Source organism: Pteropus vampyrus, unplaced genomic scaffold, assembly GCF_000151845.1.
Source record: "Pteropus vampyrus isolate Shadow unplaced genomic scaffold, Pvam_2.0 Scaffold55, whole genome shotgun sequence".
Taxonomy (NCBI): Eukaryota; Metazoa; Chordata; class Mammalia; order Chiroptera; family Pteropodidae; genus Pteropus; species Pteropus vampyrus.
The window spans coordinates 3,572,809-3,583,741 of record NW_011888836.1 but is presented as its reverse complement, the minus strand read 5'-3'; the positions used below and the strand labels follow the sequence as shown (position 1 = coordinate 3,583,741).

The 10,933-nt window shown below is 34.3% G+C and overlaps 1 pseudogene; it reads right to left on the bottom strand.

Moving 5' to 3' along the window:
- Nucleotides 1–5,828: 5,828 nt before the first annotated feature.
- Nucleotides 5,829–6,168, bottom strand: LOC105292265 (annotated as a pseudogene).
- Between the last annotated feature and the right edge of the window lie 4,765 nt (nt 6,169–10,933).

Here is a 10,933-nt window from a genome sequence, read left to right as displayed (position 1 = left end):
CATGAAACTGAGATTTCTGTGGGTACCACTTGTGGTTTTTAAAAAATTACCTATAGGAATTTTAAATGGGAGGCAAGGATCCCAGTAACCAGGTCCTGGAGTGCAGCCAATTCCCAAGCAATGAAATGATGATTTCTGCAATCAGGCTTGACTGGGCTGGGCCTGTGCAGATGATGGAAGGGAGCAGGATGTTCCAGCAGCTGCTGTCTAGTGAACTGAGACGGGGCATTCACAAGGTGAGCAGACAGATGCCATAATGACCCACTGAAGAATAACGGCATGCGATACAACATAGCTGGGAAACGTGCAGAAACAATGGCAGCAGATGGACAAAAACCTGGCTCGCAGCAAGGAGGGAGAGGCAGCTCATTTATAGCAAAAGCCCCGCATGGCTCAGGGAGGGGCAGGAGTCCAGAACCGCACCAAACCTGTAAATAGCAACAGGCCCTCTAAGAAACATTCGTCCTTTTCAAATATTTATTGATTGCTTGCTATGCATACCACACTTGGCCAGGTGTGAACTATGTGAACCTGGGATGAAGACAGGCTTATTGACCTCAGAGAGTTTAGAGTCTAAACAGCGGGTTTCTGTTTATATGATACCATTTGGGAATTATGTTGTGGTTATTGACCTCACTGGCTTTTAATATCTTTCAAATCTAGTTACTCTTCTCCTAGATCTTGGATGGCGGAACTTCAAAATCAAAAGAGATGGAGTTTTAGAGGAGTAGAAGGGTGCAAGCAAGATTTGATGAATCACATCTCCAGTAACTTTGCTCCAAAGTTGTCCAATAGCTAAGACTATTGAATGAGACTATTGTTCTCCAGTTTATAGCGACACAGCTCAGCGTCATCTCCTTATAAATATACTGCAGAGAGGATGACCAGCCCATATCTGAATTTTACCTTTATCCAAAAAAGGTAGCTATGGAAGAAAGGGCATTGTAGTTTCCAAATACAAAGGGCAATCTCATTCTGTGTGTGTACGTGTATGCACACGCATGCACACACAAACCCACACACATGCATTCTGAATTATGTCTTGCATCCTTTGGCTCCTGAGTAAAGATTCTTCATTGTCATTATAGTTAGCATCATAACTGGTTTGGCAACTGAAAGCTAAACTAAAAAAATAGCTTTCTGGCTGTTGAGTAGTTCTAATAACCTGAACACAAGCTATTTTCCAATGTTTATAATGAACCTTAAAAAGAAAAGGGGATTACAGTGCATTGGGAGATATGCTTAAATGTGGAGACATCTTGGATTCTAGTTAGAAGACTTTGTAAGTTATGCTGTGGAATCTTTGCTCCACGCTAGGATAGTTTTTCTTTCCACAGCAGCATAGACTGAGAAGGTTTGAAATCATTTGGCTTTAATTTATAGGGGAACAATTATGGTCGCCTATAAATTAATTATTAAAGTAGCTGTGCTTTGGTAAGTTCTAGTTTGGCAGATTTAGTCTTAATTATGTGACCAGATCACCACCAGTTTGATTATCCTTGGAAAAAGCAAAATAATGCTGTTGATTCTACACGACATACACATATAGCTTTATAACCACATTCTAAAATACAAATGAACAGTCCGCATTTCCTCTAATGCCTAACTATAGATGTTGTCTATGTGAAAAATGAGAGATAAACTTGATTAAAAATAGCTTCTAACTATGAAAAATTTAAATACAATAGAAAGTATCTAATATGTTTATTAAATGCAAAGTAGGACAGAGATAATGAAACTGATTCATGATTTTATTCTTCTCGTATGGAAATAAGATTGATGATCTCAAGTGCTGAATAAGAGCTTCAGGAAATCTTTACACTATTGGTAGAAATTGCAACCATTTTGGAGATCAATTTGGAAATATTTAAAAAATCTGAAGATATGAAAACCTTATAATATAAAAAATTCACTCATTGACATATGTCATAGGATAACGCTTGCATACCCAAGGAAACTTGTATAAGTATTTTTATAGTAGCATAATTCGTAACAGCAAACATCGGAAATAACCTAAAGTGGTAAGTTCTTATAAAGGAGTACTATATATACAGCAGTGAAAGTTAATAAACTATAGCTACATGTTCTCTATATTGAATGCATTTTTAATCATAATGCTTCTTTAAAAAGTAAATTGCAGAATGTTATATCCACTATAATATGATTTATATGTTACAAAAAACATACAAAACAATACTTAAAATTATCCAAAGATAAGTATCAATGTAGTAAAAGTATAAAGCAATGCAAGATAATGATGTGTATTTTAACATTCTTTATATTCTTTTCTATGCCTTTATATTACATAATAAATACATAGACAAATCAGTAGTGCTAAAAGCAAAGTAGAAAGGGTATCCTAAGATTCCATGAAATAGGTGGAAGAAAATACTAAAGGAAAGGTGGAGAGCGCAAAGGAGAAATGGGTTTAGGAATTTTTGTCTATTTTTCTCTATGAAAGCACATATTAAGTGGCTGCTTCCTTTAGAAAATGAGGTCAGAGAGCGGGACAATTCCCATGCCATTTTTATCTATCACATTTTTTTGTTCCTGAGATAGCATGAAGACATGGGGTTATGGAGGCATAGTCTCTCCAAAGGTCTTCTCTCTGAGGGACATGAGTAGTTCCATATGTCTTCGTTGATGTTGTTCTTACAAATGTTTATTTTCCACCAAATTTGTTGTGTTTCTCTGTAATGCTGTGAAAAGTCTTCATTTCCCTTCTCCCAAGTATTGAGGTTCAAAAAGCCAGCTCTCCACCATAGATTAATCTTCATCTCTTCAATGTCTTGTTTGTATGTTGATTTAGTTTCATGTGTAAGTATTTACATTAGTTTTCCTCAGTGATTTGTATATTAATATATAAATTCTTACAGATATGTATAAGTTTTTTTATCCTCATCATACCACTTGACAATACACTTTAAATATATTTCACATAACCATTTACAAGAGCAAGTTGGTTTCTGAAGAAATCTTGTTTGATGGGTGAAGAGTTCTTTGGGGCATTCTTATTAGATTTTCTCTGTATTCTGATCCACTGGACCTAATATTTCTTTTTAAACAGTTTGGAGAAGGAGCTAAGAAAGCCCCCTTTCTGGTCTTACCTAGGATTTTGATCACTGAAAGATGTTCACTTGTTCTTTCTTCCTTTGGACAGAATCTGGTGGTGTCTTCTAAATACTTCTCCCTCCTTACTTCCAAATAGGTCTGCTTTTCACTTTGGGATCTCTGTTGGGGGTACTGACAGATGATTCTTTTTGTAAACAGGTGGAATAAAATTACAGTATTGATAAATACAGCACTATAAATGTAGTTTTTCTTCCTTATAATTTTCTCAATAATATTTTCTTTTTTCTAGCTTACTTTATTGTAAGAATACAGTATATAATACATATACAAAATGTGTGTTAATTGACTGTTTATGTTATCAGTAAGGCTTTCAGCCAATAGTAGGCTGTTAGTAGTTAAGTTTTGGGGGAGTCAAAAGTTATACGCAGATTTTTGATAGCATGGGGGTCAGAATCCCTAAGCCACATGCTGTTCAAGGGTCAACTGTACGTGTATCTTATATTTCTCTGTCTCTCTCTCTCGTGATCACTTGCTCCATTTATCATTTATCTATCTACCTGCCTGTCTATTTACCTTCTTACCTAGCTTTCTATATAGCTATCTATGTCTGTATCTAGTTGTATAATTACAACTTTGTCTATATACTCTTTAGAATGTCCTGATTTATCCAGGATTGGGGTGGGGTGGGGAGCAGCAGAGTGTTGAAGAGGATTATAAAAATATTAGCTGGTTTTATGTCCTTTATTATGAGAATGGAAAATAGAAACTTTAAGATGAAAATCTTATATTTAAATATTATAGCTTTAATATTTAATGGTAGCTAGTAGATTTTGCAAAGAGCTTTACAGATGAGAATACTACACACTATTTAATGAAAATGACTTTTATTGATGACAATAATATTAACTTGCTAATACACAATTGGGAAGGGAGATTTACAAAGGAAGTTTTTCCCATGCAAAAACAGAAGATTGATACTCCTCTCTGTGGAATGTAAATTCAACAATCAGCCCATTATTTTACAACGTTTGGAGATGTGAGATTTACTTCTTGGAAGATTTTGTAATTTCTTTTAATCTTTAGAAAAAGGCAAAGATTAACATTTATTTTAAAAATTATTTTTCGGTCTTAGTATCATAACATAAAACCATCATAGGTGTTCAATGGTTGAAGTATCACATCTCCTAAAAATAGAAATTATATTTGACACTCATTGAAACAAATTATTTTACCTATTCTTTCACCAACAACTTATACAGCACTTACTTGTTTTAGGCATCATGCCAAACACCCAAAAGAGAGAAACACAGTAAACATAAAACGGTCTTTGCAGAGTTACAGTCTACAGGAGAAAACAGAAAGTAAACCACTTAAATATGTAGATTAAGGAGCAAGCACTGTAGGAAAACCAATTAGATCAGTAGGTAGCCCAATCTTGACATTTTGGACATATTGGGCCAGATTCTTCTCTGTTGTTCATGGTGGGGAGTGGGCGGAGGAACTGTTCTGTGCATGGTAGGATGTTTAGCGGCATCCATGGCTTCTACCCACTAGTTGCCAGTAGCACTCTCCCCAAGCTGTAAACATCAAAAATGTCTCCAGACATTGCCAAGCATCTCCTAAGGGCAAAATAACCTGCAGTCAAGAACCACTGTTTTAGAGAATCCTACATATTTTTTGAGTGAGAAAGATTTCTACAGATTTATTTTTAAATGATCGTTATCTATTATTTTACCCATTTTTTTTATTCAATAAATATACATTTATTAAAGAAGTACTAGGAACCAGGCTGGAGAGGATATAGTGAAGATTTTTCTTTTTAATGAGAAGATAAAAGATATCAGAGATTCTGTGTGAGACTCATTTAACCTGGATATTCTCATGATTGAGAAATGGGATAATCTAGAAAGAATATGCAATAGATTATAAACTCCATAAGGCAAAGATCAAATGTACTTTAAAAAGCTTTATTGAGGAATGATTTGCATACCATAAAATGCACCCATTTTAAGTATATAGTTACATGATTTTAAGTGAATTTATACAGTTGTGCAGCCATCACCCTAATTCAGTTAAACATTTCCATCACCCCCAAATTTCCCTTCTGTGTGTTTGTAATCAGTATCTGTTTCCACCCCCAGTCTCATGTAACCATTGATCTTTTTTCTGTTACTATAATTTTGCCTCTTCTAGACATTACGTATAAATGGAGTCATGTAATACATAATCTTTTTTGTCTGGCTTTTTAAAGTTAGCGCAGTGTTTTTGAGTATCATCTATTTCGTTGCATGTTAGCAGTCTGTCCCTCTTAATTGCTGAATAGTATTACGTTGTATGGATTTTCATATTTTGTTAATAATTTACTAGTTGATAGCAGTTTGGGTGGTTTCTACTTCCTGCCTATTATGATTACTCTAATAGGAACAATCTTTATGTGGAATGTTTTCATTTCTTTGGTAGATAGCTTGAGGTGAAATTGCTGAGTCATACAGTTTTGTGTATCTTTAACTTTTTAATAAACTGCTAAGCTGTTTTTCAGAGACTGTCCCATTTTATAGTCTCACCAACAATGCACAGCTTCTACTCTCTTAACTTCCTTGTCAATACTTAGCAGAGTTGGTCTGATTTAGCCATTTCAGTAACTTCGTAGAGGTATCTCATTATGTTTTTAATTTATATTTTCTTTTTTCTTTTAAAGTATAATTTCCATTTTTTCCCCCAGAGAATATTTCTTCAGCCATGAAGGACTTAGCTCCTTACATGGGCTTTGGCAGAGGCCGTGGGGCAGCACTCGCAGATCTAAGTCCGGGTGGGGTGTTTGGTCCTTCTGGCTTCAGGAGAGCAATTCCTTACTCCCTTGTCCGAAATGGCACAACTCACACAGTAGTGCAGTTTCACATACAGCTTGTGAAGCACGTAGGCATTGAAGACACTTACTTTGGAAATGTCCCTAATGGCTGCGGCTTCTGCTATGCTTCGAATGACGACTTCTTAATGACTCGTCCTTGGGCACGAGTTGGCGCAGTTGGTGCAGTGAATAGGCTGCACATAGCCATTGCCCCTGTTGGCATGACTGTTCTTTCTTTACTTGGTCATTTTGGAAGTGAGGACCTGAGAGAGCTGATTGGAATTTTCTTAATGGCTAATAATTTTGAACATTTTTTTCATGTGCTTATTTCCATTTGTATATATCTTTAGAGAAGTTTCTTTACAAATCTTTTGTGATTTAAATCTTATTATTGTATTGAGTTGAAAGGGTAATTTATATATTCTGAATAAAAGTTATTTTTGAGATACATGCTTTGCAAATATTCTCTCCCAATTTGTGGCCTCTGTTAATTTTCTAAAGGTGTCTTTTAAAGAGCAAAATGTTTATATTTGATGAAGTCCAGGGATCAATTTTTCCTTTTCTAAGTGGTGCTGTTAGTGTCATGTCTAAAGAAATATTTGCTTAACCTAAGTTACACAATAATTTTCTCCTAGGAATTTTACAGTTTTAGCTAAATCTTATATTTAGGGTTAATATACATTTTGACTTAATTTTGTAGATGGTGAAAGATAAGGGTTTTAAAATATATGACTACCGATTGATATTGATCCAATATCAACAAAATATATGAGTATCAAATATAATTTTTAGAAAAAAACTATTCTTTCTCCATTGGATTTCTCTAGCACTTATGTTGAAAATTAATTAATCATTTGTGTTTTGGTCTAGTTTTAAACTCTTGTCTTCCATTTATCTATATATTTATTTCTGCCCCTATACCACACTGTCTTGGTTACTGTAGCTTTACAAATAAGTGTTGAAATCAGTTAGTGTAAATCCTAACAAGTTTTCTATTCATTTGTTTTTCAAAATTGTTTTAGATATGTTAGGTCCTTTGTTATTTCCATATAAATTTTATATCAATTTGTCAATTTCTACAAAAATGCTTGCTGGGATTTTGATAGAAATTGTGTTAAATCTAAAGATCAACTTGGGGGAAAACTGCTATCTTAACAAGTTGAATCTTTCAATATATAAATGTGATATATCCCTCTATTTATTTAGATCTCCTTTAAGTCTTGCATTTTTTTTGTTAAACTTATTTCTAAGTATTTTATTATTTTGACGTTTTGTGAATTGAATTGTTTTTTATTTTATTTTTTTTTGATTGGTGCTAGTATATAAAAACGTCCTGAATTGATTTTTGCATATCGATCTTATAATGCGTGACAATAGTAAACTTGTGTATTAATTCTAGTAGCTTTTCTGAAGACTCTTTACAATTTTCTACATCCAAGATGATATCTGTGTATAAACAGTTTTATTTCTTCCTTGTGATTTGTATGCCTTGAATTTATTTTTCTTGCCTTGTTTCACAGTGTTGAATAGATGTGATGAAAGTAGACATCCTTACCTTGTACCTGATCTTAGGGGGATAGCTTCAGTCTTTTACCATTAACTATGACGTTAATTGTTAATTTTTCTGTAAATGTTATATATCAAGTTGAGAAATTTCTCTTGTGTGAAAATTTTTATCATTACTATATACTGTATCTTATAACAATTTTTTACATCTATTGAGATGATTTCCTATTTATTCCTGAGTCCATTATGGTAGGTTGTGTCTTTCTAAGAATCTTTAATTTATCACAATTTCAAGTTAATACTGACTTAATTTGAATAAAATACAGCAACTTTGCACTAGTACAGCTTCATATCCTGTCCCTTCTTAGTACTATTTTCATACATTATATTAATATGTGTTATAAACATAACAATATAATATTATAATTATTGCTTTAAACAACCTTATGTTTCATAAGGAAATTATAAGATGAAAATAGAAGCGAAATATATACTATATCTGATCTTTTATATTTACCCATATATTTATTACTGTCATGTATCACTTAACAAGAGGGATTCATCCACAGAAATACATCATTAGGTGATTTCATCATTGTGTGAACATCACAGAGTGCACTTACACAAACCTAGATGTTATAGCTTACTATACAGCAAGGTTATATGGTATAGTCTATTGCTTCTAGGTTACAAACCTTTACAGCATGTTACTGTATTGAATATTGTAGGCAATTATAACATAATGGTAAGTGTATATCTAAACAAAGCTAAACACAGAAATGGTACAGTAAAAATATAATATAAAAGATAAAAAATGATACACCTGTATAGGGCACTTATTAATGGAGCTTGTAGGACTGAAAATTGCTCTGGGTGTCAGTGAGTGAGTGGTGAGTGAATGTGAAAGCCTAGGACATTACTGTACACCACCGTAGACTTTATAAATACTTCACGCTTAGGCTGCAATAAGTTAAATTTTTTTCTTTCTTTGATAATAAATAATAAATTGATCTTAGCTTACTATAACTGTTTTACTTCATAAACTTAAAAGAAATTTTAAATTTCGACTCTTTTGTAACAACACAGCTCAAAATGCAAACACATTGTATAAATGTACAAAAATATATTCTTTCTTTATATCCTAATTTTATAAGCCTTTTTCTATTTAAAATTTGTTTTTACTTTTAAAACTTTTTGTTAAAAACTAAGACACAAATACACACATTAACCTGGGCCAACACAGAGTCAGGGTCATCAATATCATTGTCTTCCACCTCCACATCTTGACCCACTGGAAGTTCTTCAGGGGCAATAACACGCACGGAGCTAATATAGTCTATGATAAATAACAATGCCTTCTTCTGGAATACCTCCTGAAGGGCCTGCCTAAACCTCCTCTTGAGGTGGTATCAGTCTTTTCAGAAATATGTCCATGGTGGTTAGCTTGTGGGGTTTTTTTTTTTCCCCAATAGATTTGCTTGTAAGCAGATAATGCATCATGAACATTCCTCTCTATTAATGAAAACCTGTTCAGTGTTGGAGTCCATGTTTTCAAACTTTTCAAGGAGTTTGTTGAGGTCTGCGAAAGCTTCTGATAAACCCTTCATTGTGAGTTTTCTTGGTGGTTCTTTTTCTTCTGCAGTGTTCTTCTCTCTTGTCTCTTCTTCAGCTATGTGTTCCTGTTCCAGTTTCAATGACTCCTCTTTAGTCAATTCGGCAAGAATCACCTTCAAGAACATCCTCATCCACAACTACGTTAACATTATTTGCAATCAACCACAGCCTTGTTGAATTTTGCAACCTCCTCATCCTTGGAAGTTCCTTTGAAGGCATGGACAAACCTCTTGAATGTCTTTTTTTCCACATGCCATTCATACACTCCTTGGTGACATCATCCAAAGCCCAAGCAAGGTTCTTGATATAGTCTTAATGTTGTAATCCTTCTATAATTGCATCAGTGTCTTCTCAGTGTCTTCCTCCATTGCAGCAACAGCCTGGGCAAAGATCCTCCTTAGGCAGTAGGCCTTAAAATCTACTGTAATGCCTTGATCCATTGGTTGGATCAAAGAGGCGATATTTGGAGGAAGAAATACCACTTTGATATTGAGACGAAGCTCACCAATAAAAGTAAGATGTCCAGGGATATTATAAACAATAAGCATAATCTTTACAGTTATTTAATTCTCCAAACAGGACTTCTCCATTTCACTAGCATAGCGATTCAAGAAGACATCTTGGAAGAGAAGCTGGGTCATCCATGACTTCTAATTGCTCTTGTAGTTCTCTGGCAGTGTGTGCTTATTGATATGCTTGAAGGTCCTGGGGTCCTCACTGTGCCAGGTCACAAAGAGTTTCAATCTGCAGCCTGCAACATCGTTCCCAAGCAAGACTTATCCTATTCTTAAAAGCCTTGAAATCTGGCATTGTGGATTAAAGTCCTCTCAGGCATCCATTTCCAGAATAGGGAGGTTTCATCTATATTGAATATTTGCTCTGGTGAGTAATTTTCCTCTACAACCAGATTATCTAGAATTGCCAACAATTCTTCGGTTGCCTTCACATCAGCACTCACATACTCACCACTCACTTTTACGTTATGTAATAATTAATGATTCTTGAATTGTTTAAAGTACATAGAGCTAGAAGTAAATTCAACAGCATAGTTGGGTCCAGCCTTTTCTTTCAACATTGCTAACAAACTTTTTGCTTTGGTCGTGATTGTCATGATGCTGAGAGGGATCCACTTCTGTATCTGGTCTTTAATCCAGATCATTAGAAATTTCTCCATGTCTGATACAGGCCCTTCTCAAATTTCCATTATTCTTGTTGCCTTCAATGAAGCAGATTTTCTAACAGCTTCTGTCACTTTGTTCTTGTTTTCCAAGATTGAAATGGGACATGCCTGACTGGTGAGCAGTAAAATTCACTGATTTTCCTTCATAGTCCTTAATCACTTTTTATTTCATCTCCAGGTCAACACTCAGTGTGTTCTCTTAGTGACAACATTAATAGTGCACTTTGTACGCTTAGGGGCCACGATGAACAAAACAACATGAAATTAAATTAAGCATAAGATAAAATGACGCAATCAAGAGACATGGTAGATATATGAGGCTGCTGGCAGCATAACATGTGTACTGTTTTACAGTAAATTTTTCTTGATAAGTAGAAAGAATACATTTTAAAATAATGATAAAAGGTACAGTGTAGTAAATACCTAAACCAGTAACATAGTTGTTTATTACCATTATCAAGTATTATGTAATGTACTAATTGTGTGTGCTATACTTTTATGTGACTGGCAGCACAGTAGGTTTGTTTACACCAGTGTCACCATGAACACTTGAGTAATGCATTATGTTACAACATTATGACAACTACTGCATCATTAGGCAATAGGAATTTTTCATCTCTATTATAATCTTATGGAACCATCATCGTATATGCAGTCCATCATTGACAAAAATGCCTTTATATGGCCCATGATTGTATTTCTAATGCTCTTTA